General features: G+C 36.6%; 1 protein-coding gene across 16 annotated transcripts in view; it reads right to left on the reverse strand.

The window, feature by feature from the left end:
• The window catches only part of MEF2C (myocyte enhancer factor 2C), a 135,568-nt gene extending 113,124 nt beyond the window's left edge, over positions 1–22,444 (reverse strand). For 12 of the 16 annotated variants that reach the window (XM_041461715.1, XM_041461730.1, XM_041461729.1 and 9 more), the window contains exons 1-2: positions 22,262–22,444; positions 12,214–12,314 (exon numbers count right to left, since the gene is read on the reverse strand). The gene's annotated coding sequence lies outside the window, so the exon portion shown is untranslated. Of the gene's footprint in view, positions 1–8,086; positions 8,629–12,213; positions 12,315–22,261 lie in introns of all 16 variants that reach the window. The other 4 variants (XM_041461717.1, XM_041461722.1, XM_041461711.1 and 1 more) reach the window with 1 other exon arrangement.
• Positions 22,445–23,191: the final 747 nt, after the last annotated feature.

A 23,191-nucleotide genomic window follows, 5' to 3' on the forward strand; every position in this document is an offset into this window, starting at 1 on the left:
TAAGAGTAAACTGGAAAACTTTTTTCCACTTATTTTTTCCAACTTATTTTCCACTTGATACATGTTTTGAACATAAATTTATATTATTTCCAATTGTTAACTACACATCATATAAGAAAGAGTACTAGAGTGGGTTACAGTTTTTCAAATGTGTATACTCAAAACATGAATGAAATTTTAGTTTTAAATGACCATACTACTACATAGACTCTTACCAACATTTATGGCCATATTTATAATTTCTAAAATTTGTCTAAGTATGTTTTGGATAAAGTTATAAATTTTGTATGCCACTGCATGAATGCATTTTCTGGCTCAGTATTCTGAAATAAAAAAATGTGTCACGAAGAAGATTAGTAAGTATGGAAATTCACACATTTCATAGATTGCACTGGGGACGTAGCATGGATTTTTTTCTCATTCTTCTGCTATACGTCCATCTTATACACTTAAACACGATGACGGGAAAACTGATGATTTCTCCAAGATTCTGTCAGCAAAATCAAATCAAATTTGTCTCATCAAATACTGTTCCAAAGATCTTTCCTTACAGCTATACAACATATTTCAACCAACAATCCAACAAGACCATTGCCCTATGTGTGCAACAATTAAAGATTATTCACAGCAAGATTAATTACATACATTTCAACAGGAATTTTTAATGAAAAAGTTCTGCAAGATTAAGGTTTTAAGTTTGACTAACATGACTAACTCTCCTTCATTGTATTCCATCTTAACAAATAGACCATATCTGCATTCTTCTAACCTCCCTAAAAGCCTTCCTCCTCTTTTGCTGTTCTCCCATTCAGTATAAGCAGAAACACATTCAGGACTCAGATGGACAGACATAAAGCAGTCCTGAGGCTAAGTCTAGAGAACATACTGTCTCCTGCTGGTTTCATAGAATATCCCCAGAATATTAACATTTTTATAGTAGTTGCCTAGGAATTCACATGGGATATGGCCATCAAAAGGGAGTTCTTGGCAGTAAAATTATGAGACTAAAGTGCCAGGCTGAAGGGGACACACGGGCCAGCATTACAGGATGGTCACAGAACCTCAGTGTCCGGTTGTTTGTCTACAATGCCCTCCGCTCCTAGCTCCCTTTTTAGGGACAGCTTTTGCACCCAACTCCCATGAAATTATTTAAAGCAGTGTTAATTGAGAAGTCCATATTGAATTTTTAAATGAAAAGTGCTGCAGTCAAACTTCTTAAAGGATGAATATATTCTGAAACATAATTTCTCTGATAATCCAACAATATCTAAAAAATCTGGTTTAAAAATGCTCTATTATTTCAAATATAATGCCATATTGAAATTTTTTTCACCAAGAATTTTATCCAAAATCACACAAATAGCACATGCTAATCTGTTACTTGGTAGTAATTACTAAAATTAATGCTCCACGTGGATAGTGTTCTGCAATTTGTCGACTTGTTCTGATGTGGTTTATAAACAATTTCACAAGCCTCCCTCCTTGCCCTTTGTACATACTTTGCTAACAGCTATTTATTGACAACTTAAAAGTAAATAGTGAAATTTAACTGAGTGTGGCTTCCACAAGTGGCATGCACCCTATATCTATAAAAGCAAACATAAATAATGTTGTTTCTAATTCAGTTCACTTTCACCTTGAGATTACAACATGAAAAATAAGAGATGGTACTATTTAAGGTGAATTCCTGCACTGGTATTTGGTTAATAATTTTTATGATAAACTCCATTTAAACAGTTATACAGTTGAAGAAATAAGAGTAAGATAAGAATTGTTAGATTTGAATCTAAGTTTCATATCAGCTTTATAACCTGGGAAAAGAAGGCAGAGGAGCTGTATGCCATCTGTTCAATTCTGTCCTTAATCTGTGGGCTGCCTTATGGTTAGCTTAAATGAAGGAAGCAGATACTGACTGACTTCCAGGACCAGCTGTACTGGCCAAGATCTCTGGAGCTCTCTTCACTCGAGCTCTTGCAGGCTTCCAATACTGGGGAAGGTGCCAGAAGGCAGAAATAAGTACATCTACCCTGCTGGAGCAGGTGGCTGCTAAAACACCTGTTCAGGGGATTACAAATGGGGCATAGTCTATCAGACCTCACTGGTGTGATTACTGAATCCATATTGTGCCAGTGTATTCCATATAGGTCTAAAATAATTCTCAGACAATTTGTGCAGAAATTGTTCTAAGTCAGATAACACAAGTGTAGGCTGTAATTTAGATCTCTGCAATCTAAATGTATTTCGTTGTTTAAACAAAACAAAAGGGGAAAAAAAGCTGGGTGGGGTTCAGTTTGGCAGTATTTCAGAGTATCAGTCCTACACTGGAAATGACACAAAGATTCTTTTTGCTATGCTTCCCTCTATTTTTCTTCTACATTTGCTTTCTATTCACAATGCAAGTTGCAATGTAATATATCAGAAAATTCTATCAATAGCATGTTAGCTTTCCTGGCAGAATAACAGGTGTGGTTTGCATACTTTGAAACATTTTCAAGATGCAAGGAAGTTTAAAGGATAGGCTTCTATGTGATTTCTTGGGTTCAGTAGATAACTGATCTCGTAAAGATCTCTTTGCGCTTTAAAACTACTGGGAGAAAAATGCTATGTTAACAGGGCTGATGGCAAAACACAATCCTAAACTATGCACTTTTAGAATGTTCTAAAATCAGATACTAATTCGCATGACTGAGGTTTGCATATGTAGATTTAACGCTCTGCATTCAGTCAGAATTTTTCTGTAAGTAGGCCCCTTAATTTATCATATGTGCATTAAGAAGACACAAATTTTTGTTACACATATTAACTCTTAAACTTTGATTTTTCATTGCAAACTGACTTTATAAATCTTTAAAACTTCTTGAACAGAATAAGTGCCATGGAATTTCAGGCTTTTCTTGAAAGTCTTAGAATAACAGGCTTTATTTCCAAATCAGTTTTCACTAAACTGATCTTATACTTTACATAAAACTGTGGCATTAATTGTGTAAGAGTATTCTCAGTCTTGGCTGCTTCTTTATAAAAGCATACCCGACAGGTCCAATATACAGTTGAGGGGCATAGGTTTTCTTTTGTCACATTGATGCTAGATAACTTTTTGAAAAATAACTTTTCAATAAAAAATTCTACTGTTGTATGATAGAGCTGAATGTGGGTTTTTTGACGCATTCAGGAGTTACATGACCACACTGCACTTGTAAGAAAAGGACTGTCTTTACCACTTCAAACTCCATCTCAATATTTTATGCAAATGAACTATTTTTCAGAAGTACTGATCATCCATACACACAACTAAAAGAGTAAAATGCACATTTTGTGAATTTGAAAACTGTCTACACACAGTTTTCTTGATCATGCAACAGTAAAATAATCAGGACTGGCTACAAAATATAACTATTCTTTGAGGACTGTAGTGAGCAAGCATGTTGCAGACCAGTGTTTTTAATCTTATTTGGCTGTGAGGTCCCTTAGGACATTTCAAACATTTCTATAACTACATTTATTGCCTATTTTGAGGGCTTACTTTTCAAAGCATCATGCTAGCAAATGTTTAAAATTCCTGTTTGAACCTAATAATACATTGTTGAGAAATTAATTTAATGCACATATGAAACAAAAGGAGAAAAAGAAAACCTACTCTACATAACTAAAACTTTTCAAAACACAGCTAGGCAAAGCTATAGTGAAAGAAAATAGAAATGCACCTTCAGTATCCATTAAAATGAGACATCTGAATTGTATGTGAATTTTCTGTCTTATTAAAATAACACATACAAAATTAAAAACATAAATATTAATTTTATGTACCACATAAGATGAAGAAAATGAAAGAACAATGTTCACATTTATGGTTCATTAGTGTTTTATTATGTGAAACACTAGGAGGCATCAGTTGGGTAAAAAAAAGAATTCTTTTGAAATATTGCATGAAATTATCATAGAAGTTATCAGCTTTCTAGTTTCATACTTCTAAATGCTAAGGCTGTACATTACAACTAAATTATGCAAATAGGAAAAAACTCTATTCTCACTGATAAATGGCATATTTAACAATATAGGGGCAGCACAATTTCTTGGCTGTTTTCAAATCAGACTACACACATGCAACGCAAATAATAGTTTTACAGCACATTATATTTTAAAAAATAACAGAATAAAGTAAAATTCTTAAGTTGTTGTTCAATACTATAATTTTTGTTAAATCTGTGAAGCCCTGACACATTTTAGGCACTCTCCCCTGCTTGTAAGCTCTTAATATGGTTAAGTGCAGTGAATTTTGTGCAGTCCTAGAAAATTTTTAGAGCCTAGGCAGTTTTTGTAACTTTAAATTGTGATTAGAGGAAAATATCTAGACAAATATCTTTTAAAAAAAAAAAATCCAAGAACAATAATCTACCACATTTTATTTGTATTTCCCCAAAGGGGTGTATTAAGAAGTTTTTATAAAATTTGTGTAACAATGCTATAAACGGCTGTACTTCCACTATAAATCATACAAATCCAATAACATCAAAACTGAGTTTTCCTTGATTTGAATTACATTTAAAATGAGTAAGCAACAGAGTTCTAGTTGTCTCATACAATAATCACTTAAAACTGAAGTGTGTCTTGCAATGCACAGCAATCAGCTTTTATTGCTGTCCAATCAAAATGACATGTGAACTGCCTAATCCTTCTTTTGTAAGGCACATAAGACTTTGTTGTCACTATTGGTTTTGTGAATCGCTCCTATAAGCTGGTCTGATTTCCTAAAGATGACAGATCTCAGTGAATAGACAACTTCTACTGCGCTGCAGTCAATGAGACAGTGGTATTAAAGTGGAGGGCTGAAGACACTACCTTTTAATCACCTGTCCACATGTATCATTGATCATCAGTTCTAAGAAAATGACCTTAAAGCTGGTCAGAGGACTCAAGTAATTACTTCTAAAAATAATTTAAAAATTCAGTTTTTCAATTTTTCACTTGTACAATCAGTGTTTGCTGACCAAAGTTCTTCTGAAGCAGGATCCAAAATTGTATTTTCATCCTTTTCAAATATCAGAATTCTAACTCTGTTTGTTAAGCTTGAAGTTTTCTAGCTTTCAGAATTAAACATATTATTTTAAAAATATTTTGTACCTAAGTCATTACAGAGCCTAAATGAAGATATAGCAAAATCTCTCTGCTGATATCAAATAGCAAAATTAAAAAACTTAAAATGCATAAAAATATACGTGTTTTGGTTATTATTCAGGATGCTGAAGCAAGGACTATAAATTCTTGGAAATGACATAACAGCTTATGTAGATTCAGCTCCATCATCAGTGTTTTTGAAAAAATACCAATACAACTTACTTGATTTTTGTAAAAATTGTCATGCAATTTTGAATAATTATATCAAACAGATAAAAATGGACCTTAATGTATCAAACACCAAGACTTTTTTCTTTCAAGAACATAACAATTAATGACTTCTTCCTTAAAGAAATATAGAACTAACTTCAGCAGTCTCTGAAAATGAACTAAACTATCCTGATGAAAAATAATCTGTTATAGAGAAAAGTAAAATTAAAAGAAATTAAGTTGGAAAAATATTCTATTCACAACTCCTGCTCAGTTCCTAAGTTTCTATATAATTACTTTTATCTACTGAATCATGAGTTTCCAAAATATTTCTTAAGCAAACTTTTGTGACAAGTTTCAGGAAGATTAATTTCTCTTTATCTGTAACATTATAGGCATTTTTTTAAAAAAAGAACCATTTAAGAAAGGTGTCTCATTTTGAATATACATGTTGCAGGTAGATGAAATGTTTAAAAAAAGGGAAAAAAGAATTCTGGTTCCCATATTGGAAGAAAATTCACAGTAAGAAGTTATTTGAATTAATTTTCTTACTATGGTCCAAAACTAGATACTCAGGAACATAACTAAAGACTTAATCTCCCACACTATTTATCATTTAGTACCAATGTTAATAAGGCTCCTAAACTTACATTTACTTTTTTCTTTGTCAAATAATTTTAAGAGGATGCAGACAGTACCTGATTCCTGCATTCTTTTATAGGACATTGAAAGTGACATTCTTTACATCTCGGTCCTATGAAGGCTGTAGGACAGGCAAGAGGTTTAGTCTCTTTGGGTCCTGATCCTGTAAATAGTTATCCCTGTGACTTGCTCATTTTTTCACAAGTAGTCTTGGCATTGCCGGTGGGACTAGTTGCATAAGAATTCCTTGCATGAAAGAACCTTTCCATGTTCAGGTCCCAGAGCTACCTTCTCATACTATGTAGAGCATATTAGCATAAATATATATGAACAGCAAGTTTTTAAAATAAAAGTAATTACAAATCAAACAATAAACCTACTAATAAAACAAAAAACACACCACAACATCGTACAACCAGGAACATCGACACCTGGGATTAAGGGCCATTGTTTTAAATTGTTCTTCAAGAAATTTTTCTATCACTTCCAAAAGGACAGAAGTGTGGGCGGGTATTTCAGCATAGGCTCATTATGAATTATACTCATTAATACAGAAAGAATAATATAATGGATATTTTAAGAAAATTAATAAAGTAAGAAAGTTTTGTGAGTTTTGGACTTAAAGTAAGGTACTTGAAATCCTGTAAAAAAATACAGTTCAAAAAATAACAAATCCCCACAGAAACCATATGACTTAACATTTGGACTGAAAATTATTATGTGGGCAATACAGAGGTGCTGGAGTAGTGGATCACAGGTGGTACTATTTCCACACTTTGCCAAGCATCTAGGGATTAGTTATTATACTCCATATAAACATCTTTACTCTTCAAACACAATGGCCAGGAAAGTGCCAGTGAAAGAAATCTAGTCTTCTAAATGAGACGTTGCTTCTAAAATAGTTTGTTTATCATTCATCTTATAGTTATTTTAAAGTAAAGATATGAAACTAGGACATGTGCCATTAAGGTGATTGTCAGATATGTGCAAAATTTTGTGTCAAAGCTATTATTTTCTGATCATCAGCAAAGTACTGGTAAAGGGCCTTTCCCTGTTTAATTATCTTAAACCTTTAGTCTTAAATTGTCTATTACAATATTTAATTAAGTATGTAGTTATTTGGTAGTAATAATCGTAACACACAATAAAGAAAATAGAACTTTTCTATAAAAGACAATGCTTAGATACCCACGATTCATTAAGTTTTGTTTTGCACCATGCTGCATTGCTTTTTATTATTATTATTATTAGTAATAGTAGTAGCAGTAGTAGTAGTAGTAGTATTGAAACAGGATTATTAGCTTGTTTTTTATACTTGTTTTGTTTTTCAGGCTGACAGAAAGTCACACTAAGTTTTATGGGAAATAATAAGTATTCTAATTACATAATGTAACAATAATCTTACAAGTCTGTCATTTACATTAAACTTTATCTTAGCCTGTAAGTAATTGTACTGCAATTATGTCAGCTAGTTCAGTAATTCTGATTAGCTCCTTTGTGTTAAAAAATTTAAAGATAACTCAAAGTACTGTGTAAAGACCAAAGCATACTGTTCCAAAATCGGTTTGCAGACCATCACTTAAGTTCCCACATAAATGCAAGGGGTGTTTCCATCTCAAACGAAAGTAATTCAGATGAAAGATGTACAAAGTTGAACACCTTCAAGCATGCACTGCTAAAACCCAAGACTGAAGGGCGTGCGATACAACGAAGTTTAAGAGCGTTTCACTGAAACTAGATTGTTTCCCTAGTCTGATAAATCAGAGCGCAAGCACTACAAGGTCACAGCTTTTAAATCAACTAAGAGCCATCTAAATCAAATAAGCTTCCAGAAATTCATAATATCAAGCACATAAATTATGTAAACTAACTTCAAAGTCTAACACTTATGACACTGATAGAGACAAGTTCACCATAATTTACTAGACATATAACTCTTACTTGTTTAGCAAGCTACTTTTAAGCAACTGCATAGTCACACACTGAAAGTCTGCAAGCAGCCTCAATCCCAGTTCTCATAAAATGACTGATACATTCTTCAAACGCGATAGGAAATGTACCTAGGGCTTTTGTGCCATGCCCACTATATTTTATTCTGACGCTGAATTTCGCATGTACTTACGTTGTAAACGGTTAGCTGTTTGGCTGATCAGACTGGTCCTTCAGATATTTTCCTTTCATAGGAAAAAGAAAAAAATCCCTCTTCTTCTTCCAGTCTTAAATATTCACCACCTGGTTCAACATGCAGCCGCCTTGAATCACACACACAACCTTCAAAGTCAATCCAATAAGCAGCCAGAAGGTGCCTGGGGTGTGCTCGCGCGCGCGCGTGTGTCTGTCTGTGTGTCTGTGTGTCTGTGCGCGCGTGTGTGCTGCGTGGAGGAGGAGAAAGTGGCTGAGCTGCTGGTCGGATTAAAAGTAACCGGACTCGTCCTGAGATCGTCCAGGAAGGAAGTGGCAGCAGGCGAATGGGAAAAGACGAATAGCTCACAGCCTTTGAAACATCGCGGAGGGGAAGGGGGAGGCGAGAAAAGGATTGAAACTACACTCCTGATGAGGTGTCCTTTTCTGCTTCTCTCTCTTCCTCCTTTTTCTTCTCTTTCTCCGTGTCTCTATTTCTCTACCTCTCCCACAATCCCAAACGAATGACTCTCTTCTCCCGAGCTGAAGAAATAATCAGTTTCAGTCTCGCAAAAAGGGGGCGGGATCAGATTCCGAAAGCTTTTTAATAAAACAAACATAGAGCAGCAGCAGCAGCGGCAGCAGCTCCTTGCCCCTCTAGTCTAAACTAGATTGATAAATTGCTCCACTACACTACTTTAATTATGTATATGGTATGCAGAATAAATCACTGAGCATCAGCACCTCAATCAAGCACTTTTTAAATGATAATTGCATCTTGGGTGAATCAATCTTTCCATTCCTGACATTTTGCTAATTTTAGTTTTACGGTGGGGGTAATAGCATATGCCACACGCAAACCTAATGACATCCTTTATTATACAAAGCGAAGACAAGGCGGCGAGCCGGCGCGTGTTTTCCCCCTCCTGGTGAGGTACCAGAGCGTGAGGAGTGAAAGCAGGAAGGCCGCGGAACCCGGTAGGCGCGCACTGCCCGCGGCAGCGCATCTGCGGCTGGTCAGGGCCCGGCTGCAGGCACTAACCGATCTCGGCGCACTCGGGGCCTGCGGAGCCCAGGGCTCGGGACGTCTCTGCGGGTTTCATCCCCGACACCCCCAAGGCGACACCTTCCGAGTGGCTTCACCTCCGTCGGGGAGGGACGGGCACCGAGAGGGGGCAGCCGGCCCACGGCCTGCGGTGCAATCCAACCCCTGCGTCGCCTCCGGAACGCGGCAGGGCTAAGGTCCTCTGGCACTTGCCCCCGCCCCCGAGACCTCCTGCCCAGCCCCTTGGCTAGGCTCCCCCTCTCCGAGAACTGCTCCTGCTGAGCAGCCCAACTTTCCCAACTCATCCGGCTGCGCGTCCCGCGTCACGGGGAACTGCTCCGGCGCAGCGCCGGCTCAGCGGTGCTTCCCCGCGATGAGCAGCGGCCAGATCCGGGCCCGCTCGCCTCCTCAAGCAGGTCCCGGCCACGGGAAGCTGCCGGAGACGGTCTCGTGTCGGACTTACCTGCAGAAATGCAGCACTGAGAGCACACTGTGTGTGGACAGAGCTTTATTTTTTTTAATAGGTTCAGTCGCTTCTAAAACTGGACTGAAAGGACTGCACTGTGAGTTTGAATCCAGATTAAGCACGTGCAGTGATTTGAGTAAAATTGGATCTTGCATATACTTTAAAAATTTTTATGCGGATAGCCAACTTTTATGATCCTTTGGGAGGAGCAGGGCAGTTTGTAAAGACACAGAGTATTATTTTTATGATAGATTAAGGTACTGGAAATAGGAACATCACACGTGAAAAAACCAAACGACTGAATTCAAACACAGCGATAAATATATATTTGGGTTATTTTAATACAAGTCCTTGGTCTCACAGTCTTTTCCCCTAGAAACTTCTCATTGGGCCACTGACCTACTTCCAAAGCATTTGACAGTGAATAAATACCTTTTCAGTTCAACTGTACTCTTTAAATCACGGATGCTCAAAGCGCAGTCAGACCAAAACAAAGCTCAGGTAGTTCTAACAAGCACCCTACAATTGCTCACAATGCAAATCCTTAGAGAATGCTGCGGGTCTCATCCATGTCCTGATCTGTCTGGGTGAGAGTGACATGCTACAAATGTACCCACACCAATAACGACAGTGCTGCTGATGTGCCAGAGCCACCAGGCAATCAGGTACAAGTGAAGCACATTGTACACTGTGGTAAGAGACACATATGCACGGCAGTGTTAACACAGCCTGAAAAACATTGGGAAAGAAATACTTTCTCAGCTTCAGGTCTGCTGTGAAGCACAGCAGGAAAGACATACAGAACAGTTACACAGGTTGTACCCTTGCTATGCCTCTTCCACAGACAATTTTGGTCTCCCAGTGTGGCATCCAACTATCCAGTAATATTTGTACATTCTTAGTGGCAAAAATTAGAAAATTATGTTAAGACTTGACACGTTTGTGCTCTAACTGAAAATGACTGGCATCTGCTTTATTTTGTGCAGGATGTGTAAGTTTTCTGGTGTCTGGTTAGTTGGTAACACAGCCCTTCAACGGGCAAGACAGAATGTGAGCTCTGTCCTATTTTGAAAGTAGTTATTACAGTAAGCAAATATTTCAGAAAATAAAAGTATACAGCAGTTCAGAACCTCAACTACACCTCCATGTGGGCACCTGTGGTCTAATCTTTTAATAGTTGTGACCTTCACATACTGGAGCACCTTAAAGCCATGCCAAATTTTTGTCACAAGCACAGTTAATCAAATCCATGTAAAGGATATCTTGATTCTTACAACAGGATTCGGATGCCAGATGGACAAACAGATATAAGGGGAGGGATCAGGATCTGTGACTCGTTTTAGGGTTAGAAAAGGCATGAACTTATGCAGAGTAGTTTGAAGTGTTTGAGTGGTTTTTTTTCCCTCTCTCTGGGTTTAATTTAAAAACCTGAAATAATTTCAAACCGTAGAAAAACCTTTGTTCTGATGTCTCTACATGTACTGAATCTCCATGAATGTACCCTTTTCAAATTTCTGGCACAAGAAATTTCTGTGGACAGCTTTTCTCCTGTCCACAGTCCATGTATAGATCTGCTGACAATTTTTTTCCCCCCAATCTACCACCTGAGGCATGCAGTGTCTTAAACCATGAGACATCAATCATAATGTAATAATTATAAAATCAGATCTCCAAATGTTTATTAAAGAGTGTATCCAAGTATCTCTTTCCATTACAAGTGTGATTACTTCAAGGTAACATTTCCTTTGAAGATGATTATCGAAGTATATTTTTGTTCTTTTGTGGATGCAAAACATATTTTTCCCTTAGGAGAAACAAGATTGCCAACTTACGTCCTTTAATGGTATTTAAACTGAAAAGCAGTGATATTACTATGTAATTACCCATCTCCTTGAGCATCTTAACCCTGGGCTAGCTTGGTTTCTGTTTTCTGTTTAAAGTTCTGCTAAAACCCATTCCACTCTACACCTTGCTTTCTTCCACCACCTCCCTATTTGTAAGAGCAACACAGTATAACTCTTCTTCCCATGTCTGGCTGCTTTTAAACTTGGCCCACGCTGGGTGCAGCTCTTGAAGAGAGCTTTATGAAATTATTTTAAAGTGAGCTGGGGCGGTTGCCACAGCAACCCACCCTGAGAGAAATTGAGGCTATAGATTAATCTACCCCACAAGATTATTCAACAGTACTGTATTTGTTCTTCATTCTTTCATAATAGTCCCTCAAACCATATGCTTTTATAATGAACAAAAATATATAAACTCAGATAATTTCAGAGATAGCAGGGTTGTGTTCCATGAGCACAAATTAATTGCTTTGTAAACCTCTGCAATGAGATAACACGTACATGATTCTTTGCAAAATTGTTTAATTGCAAAAAAATATATCTGCAAGGTATGCATTGCTGACATATTAACTTTAAATAAAATGGCATGCCATTACTAAAATGGTGTTATCATCACCACATCATGCAATGATTACAGAAAGACTTTGTCACAGGTGTACCCATAAGTATTTTACGCCGTAGAGTTTTGCTCTCCAGGTTTTGCTTTGAGCAAAAATCTAAAAATAGTAAATAGTACTTGGTGATATTTAATGTAAAAAATATTAAACACTCACCACATACACCCTCTTTATTGTCAAAATCATCCGCCTCCAATGCTTTACTTAATCTTTCTCATGGTGTAGTTACTTCACAGTTTACAATTCTTGTTCGGCACCTTGGATGTTTAAAAGCACAAAAGTAGCATATTATTAAAATTCAAACCTCCAAATTTTAGGAGATTAATGAAGTAATTTCCATAAAAAGAATATGAATCTTTACTGATTTGCACTTAGGCCTATCTTGTAAGTAGCTTGATGTTTTCAGAAGCTGTTATAAACTCCATCTAAATCCTACCTTAGGGATGCTACACTATCAGTAAAATTACAAAACTGTTGATCACAGGCTGTACTTATCCTCCAGTTGATATTTATACTTTGACATGTATTTTGGAAAACACAGCCATCTCATTGTTTCATAAATGCCTGTTTAAAAGGCCAGGGTGAAATACAAAGTGGTAAAATTCAGCATATAATTTTGTTCCTTCTATAAAGGGCAGGTGTGTGTGGTGCCAACACCAGACATGCATCTCCTTGGGCCTTCTTTGAGGAAGGCAACCAGGTAGCACCAGCAGAACATTTTTTTACCCCAAATATTAGTTTTTCTCTGCACATGTAGTTGTGGAGAGGGGGGTCCCAACTGGAACAACTTGGTTTTGAGGGGCAACCTTTCTGGCCTCTGCCCTAACCCCTTGCACCTGCACACATCTTTACCCGGGCTTCTCATCGTTTATTTATTGACTCATAATTTCTACGTGCTGGGCTGTCCCTCCGGGTGAGGTGGTCGGGAGTCACAGCAGGAGTAAGTACGACACTGGCCCCATCTCTTCCTGCTCCGCGGATCTGGCAGGGCCGGGCGAGGCAGCGAGTGACAGCGGGTCCCGGGTCGCGCCGGCGCTGCCGGGGCTGCAGCCGCCGCCCTTTCCTCGTCCCCGTTCTGACGGGAAGACGCTGGGGCGATGTAAAGCCGGCCGGGCAGTGGCTGTTCTAATGCAGCTATGGCTGTGTGGGACTGGCCGGGAGTAGCGAAGGGTTGGGAAGTCCAGACCAAAGGCTGGCTGTGAGGAGGCTGGAAGCAGAGCTCTGCCCCGCGTCCCCAGGCAGAACTGCCCTCATTGGGCCCCTCCGGAGCCTGTTCAGAGCCTTTGCCCACGGCTCCGACCTTTGCAACAAGCGGATGTCCCCACTATGGCAGGCTCTGCAGTGCCAGCAGAACCCGGGCTGCCAATCCTGTCAGCTCAGGGCCAGGATGGAGCCGTGGGAGGGTAGGTGGTGGGGGGTCGGAGCTAAGGTCCCGGGGCTTCAGAGAGGGCTGGAGTGGCCAAACACGTAGGGCCAGGCTTGAGAAGCTCCAGCAGCGCATGACAGTCCTGTGAAGGGGACAGATCGGTGTCCAGCTGGCTGGTATTGAAGCCGTGGAGTGAAATTAGATGAGGGGCTTGGAGTTCGACTAACGCAGGATATTATCTGTTAGTTTCCAGCCTTTTGGAAAGATATTTTTTCAATTCACCACTTCCCCTCTCCTCCCGACACCGCCCTTTTTTTTTTTTTTTTTTGGATCAAGAGATTTTTTTTTTATGCTCCCCTGCTGATACTTTCAAGGGCCTTTGCAGGGAAGAGATTGATTTTAGAGGAAAAAAGGTTGCCAAATGCGTTAAGTCAACAATGAAAAGGGGGTTTGTTTGTTTTGCTAAATTGATCCTGTTCTAGTAATCTGCAGTGTTTCATTGTTACTAAAGGCAGCTTCTTAAACTGTAATTCACAAGTTGCTATTGTCCTTTAAATATCTCACAAACAGCTGCCCAAAGATATTTCTTTTATCCAAGACATTTTTTAATTGTCATTTTTTAAAAACTGTTTTCAGTCTAGAGATAGGAGATAACTTCTTCAAAGACAAATACATTTTCTTTCAAAGATTACACATTACTAAATTTGTCCTAAAGAGTATAAAAATAAAATAAATACTATAAAAACAGTATTACAAAATAGTATTTATCACTTTGTGAATGACAATGCAGAGTGATATTAGAATTAAATCTATGTCTACTCTTGCCGCACATGCATTTTAGAAATAAGTAATTCTTAAGGTATGTATCTTTTAAAAATTATTCTTCAAAATGAGACTGAAATGGCATCTGAAAGAGGTTAATAGATATAGAAATCCCAGATCTCCTGCTTAGTGTGGAACATGGATGCTGTGGAGCAGCATATGGCATGTCCAAAGTCCCTTGAACTCTGTTGAAATTCAGTGTACTCTGACAGGCTGAGATGAGATACTAAAATGGAAGCTCAGCCCTATGTCACTGGCCACCCAGATCCAACTTCTACCTCCAGATTAGTCTTTGGGTATGCTCTAAGTCCAGTTCCTGTACCAGCCATCTGTAAGTAATGCAAATGTACTTATCATGGTATGCCAATGTTCCACCAAATGTATAGAGTTTATATGTACACATATGCATTTTAGGGGTGTAACTCTTGTAGCCCATGATCTTACTTAAGTGTAAATATAGGAAGAATTTAACCTACTAACCTCTCCCTCGCCGAAGTTTAACTCCAAAAGTGTGTGTCTAGGCTTGCCTGAAAGAAATGCACCTAGGGTTTTGAAGATTTTCAGTGCTAGTAAGAAATTGGCAAGCAAAACTTTAGTCTCAGACAAACTCAAATCTCAGTAACTAGTTTCAATTCTACTTCCCTTCCCCAGTCTCTTCTGACATAAAGTTAATTAGGTAAAATTTTGAGCTAAATGGGATTTTTTTTCCCCTTATGCAAAAATACAAAAATAGATCAAATATGAACTTAGAGTGGAAATTTGGAATCAATTCCCCATCTTAATAGGGTTTAAGTACAGGAATGTATTTGAAGAATAATTTTGGAAATGCTGTCATTTTCATGAACTGGTGCTCATGTCTATAATTCTGCGTCTTCCTATGCAGAAGCGTCAGATTTTTTTTCCAAAGTAAAGCATTTGGTGGAAGTGTAATCTACTGTGTGGTCTAATACATCTGTGATTAAAGACTATCTAGATTGTTAAACAGCTTTCACCCAAGAAATACAGTATCTTTACTATTCAACTCAATTGCTAATGTAGAAGAGCTATCTCTCACAGCTTCTAGAATTGATGCAGAGGAAGATAACTTTGTATTTCTTTGTTAATTTATGCAGTCTTTAGAAGTCTTAAACCTCTGTATAATTAGCTGGGTATTTCTAAAGAAGTTCCTGCTAGTGCAGCTCCTTCTACTTATCTCTGAGAGGAAAGGCTTCCATAAATTGTTTCAGAATTAGCATCTAAATAAGGAGCACACTTTTAATTCCTTCTACCACATTTATTTGCCCATGTGATTGCCTGCCCTGAATAAGGAGGATCTCTCTGTGATTCACTTTCATTTTGGGAAAAGCTGGGAGAGAACTAGGAAAATATTTTTTTAGGTTGCACATTCCTTCTCTTTTCAAGAAATGGAATTGCCTGACTAAGGTATTGTGATATTTTCAGATATTTTGACAAAAAATGCACAGCCTAAAACAAAAAAATATGATTATTAAAATATGACCCCCTTGCTAATTGTGTGACACTCAAGCTTTTTTCTATCTTGCACTGAGTGATGATGTGATACAGAAGCAGACAGCCATAAATGGCCAGAAAAGGCTTAATTAAGTATTCTGCAGCTGCTATAAATTAGATCAGCATCTGCATCTGTGTAGACAAAGAAATTCATGGTAATTTTGAGGGCCAAGCAAAGTGGAGGTTTGTTTTGGATGGACGCCTAGCCACAATTCAAGCAAAATTCAGACTCAAACATGTTGTAAGGGGGAAAAAAAGGTTGGTCAACTTCATCTTCTGTTGCTGAAATCTACTATGGTTTCCCATTCTGGCTTTAGATGTTATTTCAATGTCACACATGAAAGGCATCTCTTAAAGTATTCAAAATTTGGGTTTTTTCCCCTAAAAAATAATTCTCATGGGTTTTCCAGATTAGACTTTGAGCTATATTTTGGATAAGCAACCAGCTTTTTGCTGTTTTCTGACAATATGCCTCTATTTCAGATTTCATACCACTTTCTGGAACTAAAATAGGAGTAAATGATGAACAAATGTTAATGGTCAATGATCCGACCTGTTCTAATAGCAATGTTTACACCATAAATTGAATATAGAATGCAAGAGTGATAGATTAATATCTGGAATGAGAGTATGAAGGTATCACTCTCAAACTTTTTTATACAGATTTGCTTGCATGCATATATCTGTATATTGCGTGCAAGAACTAATAGGTTATTCTGTGGACATTTTGACAAAATGCACTGGTTTTTGGTGTTTTCAAACTCTTCTAAATTCATGGTTTTGTTTTTTGTTTGAACAGCTCCAAACACAAGTGTTGATTTATAAATATGTCTTCTAAGTGCTGCTGTAATACTAGATCTCTGTTGTAAAAACAATAATTAATACAAGTATTTCATTAGATGATTTAGAGAGGCCTTTTGAAAGTTGACAGTTCTTCTTGATAAGTGAAGAACTCTTAATTTCTGTGACCATAAATGTAATTGCACAATAGTTGGGTCAACTTTTAGACATGATTATGCCACTTATGTTAATCTATTTAAACCTTCCATTAGCATCCTGCTGTGGGGTTTTAACTCTTCCCATGAAAGTACTTTAAAAAATTGACATTATTGATGTTAAAAGGAAAGTAGGCCTCTGGTCATGTTTAGATTTGTACTTTGGTTTGGATATATTTGATCTGAAATCATTGTTACTGCCATATGATCTAGTCTGATCTTCTTTGTACAGCTCCTGTATGATGCGCAGATTTAAGTTCCCATTTCTGGTCTGTTATGTTATTGCAAATTTGCACCAATCAGAGCAGCAAGTTTTGATTTCAGCAATGACTTTACAGATAGCTACCCTAACATGGCTAAAGGATAAGAAATCTGATTACTAAATTGAAGTTCCTTTGACTGGAAATTATTATTCTTTTCAAGCAACTAAAAACCATATAGAGACAACTTCATGGTTTTCCTTTTTTTGTCAAAAAGTTCAATTGACTTTATGCAAATACCTATTGAAGCTTCTTGAACTGACCTAATACATTTTTAGCCTTTTTTTTTAGACTCTCAGTAACAAATAAATATGTTATGGTGACTCTTCTATTTGTCTTTATATTTTAAATCTACAGCTGTTGGAATTTCTGTGCTATAAAACCTCTTTACCTCTGGATGTGATTGAGTTGTTTTCTTTGCTGTTGCTCAGCTAAAAGGGCAAGAGCTGGGGAACAGGTACATGTTTTCTAGGTCCTAAGTGAGACTGAAGGATCTTTTTGTGGTCTACATGTTCATATAGGGGAAGATAAGACAATAGGAATATGGGCAGAAATAATTCAAGAGGACTGTTGCTAGTGGGGATAAACGGGTTAAGAATTTTTGGATTAAACTGAGATTCAGTGAGGAGTTCCCACATCCTTTTTGCAGATTAAACCTAGCAGTTGGGAAGCTACTGAAAGAATGCTTTTTCCCAGGAACAAAGAAACCAAGTGCTTCTTTACCCTAAGTGGAAACCAGTTCCCTTGTATTTCTGTGGAAGAATGCAAGCCTAAGTTTCATTTCAGTGAGACTGAGATGCAGTATTAAATGGCTAATGCGTTCAGTTAGTGCAAGGACACATAATTAAATGGACAGATTTTTTTTTTTTTTTGCAAGAGTAGGAACAATCTCTTGATATACAAGTAGACTGTTTCACAGTCTCTTCTATTCTTCTCAGTGTCAATATACTCTTTTAGAATTACTGCACACAATAATAATTTGTTATTACCAAGCATTCTTTCTACAATAATTTTAAATTTAGGAGATGGATTGATACTAGAGAAAGAACAATTTGCATATAGTCATATAGGGCTTTAAAAAGTGAAGGAAAAGAATGAATGCTGCAGGTAACTACAGCAAAAATTATAGGAAGCACCCATTTTGTGTACTTCTGTATTGTTATTTTTATAATAATAAAAGAAAGTAGAGAGAAATTATAATTATTGGGGGAGAGGTTTATTTTGTTAAAAAAAGAGTCAAAACAGAAGATAAAATGTAGTGACCCATAAACAGAAATGTTTGATTTGCAGGATAAAGCCTTAGCACATTGGTATCATACTATTCAGCCTTTAACGTTTTTGCCCTGACAGATGTTTTAGGATACAGTGCATCAGCTACATTAACATTAGATTGCACTTCATATGCCATAAGTAGAACTTTTAAGTATGTATATAGAACTAGTAATGCTATATAGCTATATTTATGAACAAAACTGTAATTGTTTCATTCATTCTCTAATTTTATTAATTTTTATTATTTTTTGCCTATGCAATTATTTTACATCTTCCAGTAAACTTGTGTATATTAGCTTAAATTTAGATGTTTATTCTTTGCAATCTGCATTTATTGAACTTGATTTAGAATCCAGTGCCTTTAGAGTTATGCATAGAAAGCACTGTGCTTTTGTCTTTATTGAAGATTTCTTAAGTGGTGCTTTCAGAGCTTGTCTCATAATGTTTAGTTGCTTTCAAAGGAACAAACCCATATCTGACCATGCAATAAATTGTCAGCACTTTAATTGAAAAGGACCACTACCACTGACAAGCAGTTTTTGTGCCCGTACATTGTGACAAGGGGTACACATTGAGACCTGTCCTTGTTAGCTAGTTTATGGTGAATGTAGAGTGAAACAGCATTTTTGAAATGGAATGAGGGTGGAGCTCCAGCAGTCATTGAGAGTGGTGTGTGAGTGTGTCTTCACTTGGGAATCAGCCACAGTGGCATGCAGGGGTGGGGAGCAGCTGCAAAGCCATCCATTTGCAGCCACCAGGACATACAGAGACATGGAGCCGTCAGGCAAGGCTCCAAGTGGCTCTCTACATTGCCAGCAGACTGACAAAGAGGGGAGTTCTCCACTACTCCTAACGGTAGTCTGATCTTTTGATTTCCATGGCGACTGTCTCAGACCAATAACCAATTAAATTCTGAACAAAACCATTAATTAATGAAAGTCCAAGAAGAAAGTTATATGCCTTTTTTAGAATAAGTTTTGCCTACTGTACCAAGGGGAAAAAAGAGATAAATTTAAAGTATATATATACATTCATATATATATTTGTACATACACACACTTTATATGTGCAGGTATATGTGTGTGTATGTATATATATATATATATATATGTGTGTGTGTGTGTGTGTATGTGTGTATAAATATGCACATACACTTTGAAATAGAAGCATAAAATGGAAAATTTTTAAGTTTAAAGTACTCTTATATCAAGCTGCAATTACAGCTATTCATTCTGTTTCCCCACTGAATTTTTTCATGCATCTCATCTTATCTAACTTTTATATGCAACTTCACTGCCTTCAGTGGAAAGTGTCCAGTTTTTACCAGTGTAAGTGAAAGTAGAAAGTTATGAGATGCTTCTAAAATACGATGTAACAGTATATGAAAAAAACTGAATTAACTTTTGAAGAACACAATCCAGATTGTGCATCTCATAAATTGAGATTTTTACCAAAGTTTTGTGGTTAAATCCCATTTTTTATTTACATGCATTATGGAAAAACTAATACAGATATCCTCCTTTCACTAAAAATTGGATTTACTGGAAAAGATTAAAAAAAAAAAAAAAAGTTGTAGAATAAATTGCCATAATTTACAAAATTAACCACAGAGGTCTTAGTTAATAGGGAATAGTTGGTACAAAAATAAAAGAATGAACCAGGCATTTTAGGGGTGATTCTCTTTCTAACTGAAATAGTTATAAAGTTTCAGTGCATTCAATTAGGTTTTTCTATTTCTTAATCTCTCAATATTTCATTAATAACAGAAATATTTCAGAATTTCACTTAATGTGCTGAAATCTGTTGATGAAAAATAAGAAACCAGAAAGATCAATTAAGGGTACTCATTTAAATTTAATGGTCTAAATTATCTAGTGAGTAATCTCTATATTTTGAAACATTAAACAGTCTTTTTCTAGAAAAAGAAAGCATCTTAACTTCCATTTCACAAACTAATTTTTCCCTCAGTGCAGTGAAATATAGAACTAACTTCACTGGAATTTAATGAAATTATCCAGGAGTTTGTTACATTGATTATTGTTTCCAAGCCTTTAAAATCAATACAGCAAAATGCTGATGAACCTAGAGTGTGCAGAACTAAAGGCTCTAAACTGCAGGCTGTATGTTTTTTCTTGTTTTGTGTGGCATGAACAATGTCTAGCTAGTTTCAGGAATTGCTATTATTATTTACTGACTTTGCATTTAACAGTGATTTGTTTTAATGACTAGTGGATTTGATTTCCATACATTACATATTATCTATGAAAGAGCAGAGTTTTATAGACATTGCTCATTTTAAAGGCAGCTCTAGTTTTCGGGGTTTTGTTTATTCTATATTTCATACTTGATCAGAAAATATATCTTTAATATTTAGAAGTATACTTTATGCTTTGACTAGTAGTGTTTTATCCTATTGGCCTTTTATTCTCACCTAGAGCAGGATATCTTTGCAGCAAACAAATATGTGATTATTTTCATATAGCACATTCCAAAACCAGAAATAATGTCTTCTCCACTTCCTTGCCTCTGAAAATGAAGAAAATGGATGACAATTGTGCCTGATCTACCTCTGCTGAGGTAGGACCTCCCTGTCAGGGTTCCACACCAAGCAGCCTAGCAGAAACAAAATCAAAGATCAGGGATGTTTAAAAGAGCATTGTTATTCAGGTATTATTATTCAGCCTAATCTTGGACTACTCATTGCTGATGTATCATTTATTTTGATATGTGGGGAAGCTCTACTACAGAAATAGTCTAACAGTATATTGACATATGATTCCTTTTTCTCCCCCATTAGTTCTTCTATGCTGTGCAGTGGCTTGCAACTATGGAATCTGTTTACTGAAAAAGATTCGTATGGTTAAGTTTTCTGTCTGTTTATTCACTTAAATAAATGTTTTCAATTTAACACAGCAATTTGTAATGAATACTGTGAAACAGTTGAAAGAATGAGTTCTTGAAATAGAAAAAATAATAAAAAAATGCTTTTCTCCTCTCAAAAAAATATTTATTTTAACATGTGGTCATATTTTCCTGAATTTTTACATTAATTGAAATCTTATTGGTCTAGAAAAGAAAAAAAAAAAAAAAAAATTTAGAAAAAAAAAAAAACCTAAAACATTTTGGCAAGAATGGGGAAGAAAGGAAGAAGAAAGTGTTTATTAAATGCCTGATGAACAGTTGGAAAACTTTAGATCTGATTTCATTCAAAATTCTTGTATAAGTAAGTGCAGTTTATCCCCCCATCTTCTAATTTTCCAGTTCTTATGCAAATTAGGGAATAAACACACAGGCATGATTTGTGGTTTTAAAACAAGGGAATGTGTAAATTCAGGATGTTTTTAAAAAGCACCGTGTCAAGCACTGCTCTCACGGAGCCTGTAACTTACAATTTACATTTCACTTTAGTACAAGGCAACAGATTTGCATGATAAACCTTTGATTGTTTTGTAAAATGCTCTAAACAGTGTTAATTTCACTCGTTTATTACAAAGGAAACTTAGTTGATGTTCAGAAGGAATTTCTAAGCCTTAGAATGACTGCTAAAGTTGCAAATACTGAGCAGTCTACAGACAACAAATCCTTTTGATTTGTTTGGAAATTACCAGGATAACTCATTTTTTTTAAAGGATGCAGATGGAGAGCACAGAGCACACCCTCAGCCAGCACCATCTAGCATGCTGTTCCTGCATGAAATCCTCTATTTTTTTTTCCATTGAGAATCATAGAAACAGTGGAAAGAAAGTGATTATAAATATCCAGTCAGTTTTTTAAAACTTTTCTTGGCAACAGAAGATAAAATCAAGCGCTGTATCAAGTTAGGTACAAATGCATGCTACAAAGCTATCTGTTTTCTCTTGAACAAAGCTTTGTGAGAGTAACCATGAGCCTGGAGCTGAATCTCTCAGTGCCGTGGTAAGCAGAACATTCCAGAGACATAAGAATAGTTATTTAATATTTTTTTTTCTATTAAAACTCACCAGTGCCCTTCTTCTGCTTCTCCAGGAAGTTGTACCCGTCAGCACCTGCTGAGGGCTTTGTGGATCAAAAAAATCAGGTAAAAAATTTCCTGTAGAATAAAGCCAGACCAGCTGGCTTTGAAGAGAAGCCCCCCAGTTTGGGTTGTGTTTGCCTCACTCACCCTCTGCTCTGCAGACCCAGGCTTTTTCTCCTTTGGATGTTGACCTGTAGGCTGTGTGATGTGTGTGCACAAGTGTCTGGCAGGCCAAGGTGCACCTGCTTCTGTCACTCCTGAGTAAATTTAGCTGTAAAAGATATCACTGACAAGCAGACCTTTGTCAGTGCTGGCAAATGAACAGAGTATTGCCATCCCCCTTCAAAAGTACTCTGCAAGTTCAAATGGAAAATATCTACTCGGTTGTCTTATCCAGTATCCAGGAATCACCTCTTCAAGAGCAATGAAGGCCAAGAGGCTTGTGTGTGGCAAAAAAAAAAAAAAAATCTCTTCCTTTAAATAGATGTTAAAATGACATTATTTCAAGAAGAATCTATGAACAAGATGAGGCTGTGTTGTCTTAATTGTGGCTGGAAGAAAACTTTTTTAAAACAGGAACACAGCACACAGAAATTTAAATTCAGGTTGTTAAATTGTGCTAACTGTTAAAGTTGATTATCTTTCGCTTCCATAATTCATTGTGCTTTTTATCCAAAAAATATTACAAAACTTAAACACATCACATAGAAGGTAATCTCATTTCCAAAATTAAAAAGCATGCAGAATTGAGAGTCTGAATTTCAAAATCACATGTGTGTAGCACTTATGCTGTCATAGTCTAGGAACCAGCCACTTTTAAAATGGGTCCTAAAGTAAATGGAGGGTCTTTTGAGGGAAGTGATCAAAACTCGGCATTCTTATCCTTATGGATGTGTTATGGGTAGAAATTGATCCA

Source organism: Pyrgilauda ruficollis, unplaced genomic scaffold, assembly GCF_017590135.1.
Source record: "Pyrgilauda ruficollis isolate IOZ18807 unplaced genomic scaffold, ASM1759013v1 scaffold152, whole genome shotgun sequence".
Taxonomy (NCBI): domain Eukaryota; kingdom Metazoa; phylum Chordata; class Aves; order Passeriformes; family Passeridae; genus Pyrgilauda; species Pyrgilauda ruficollis.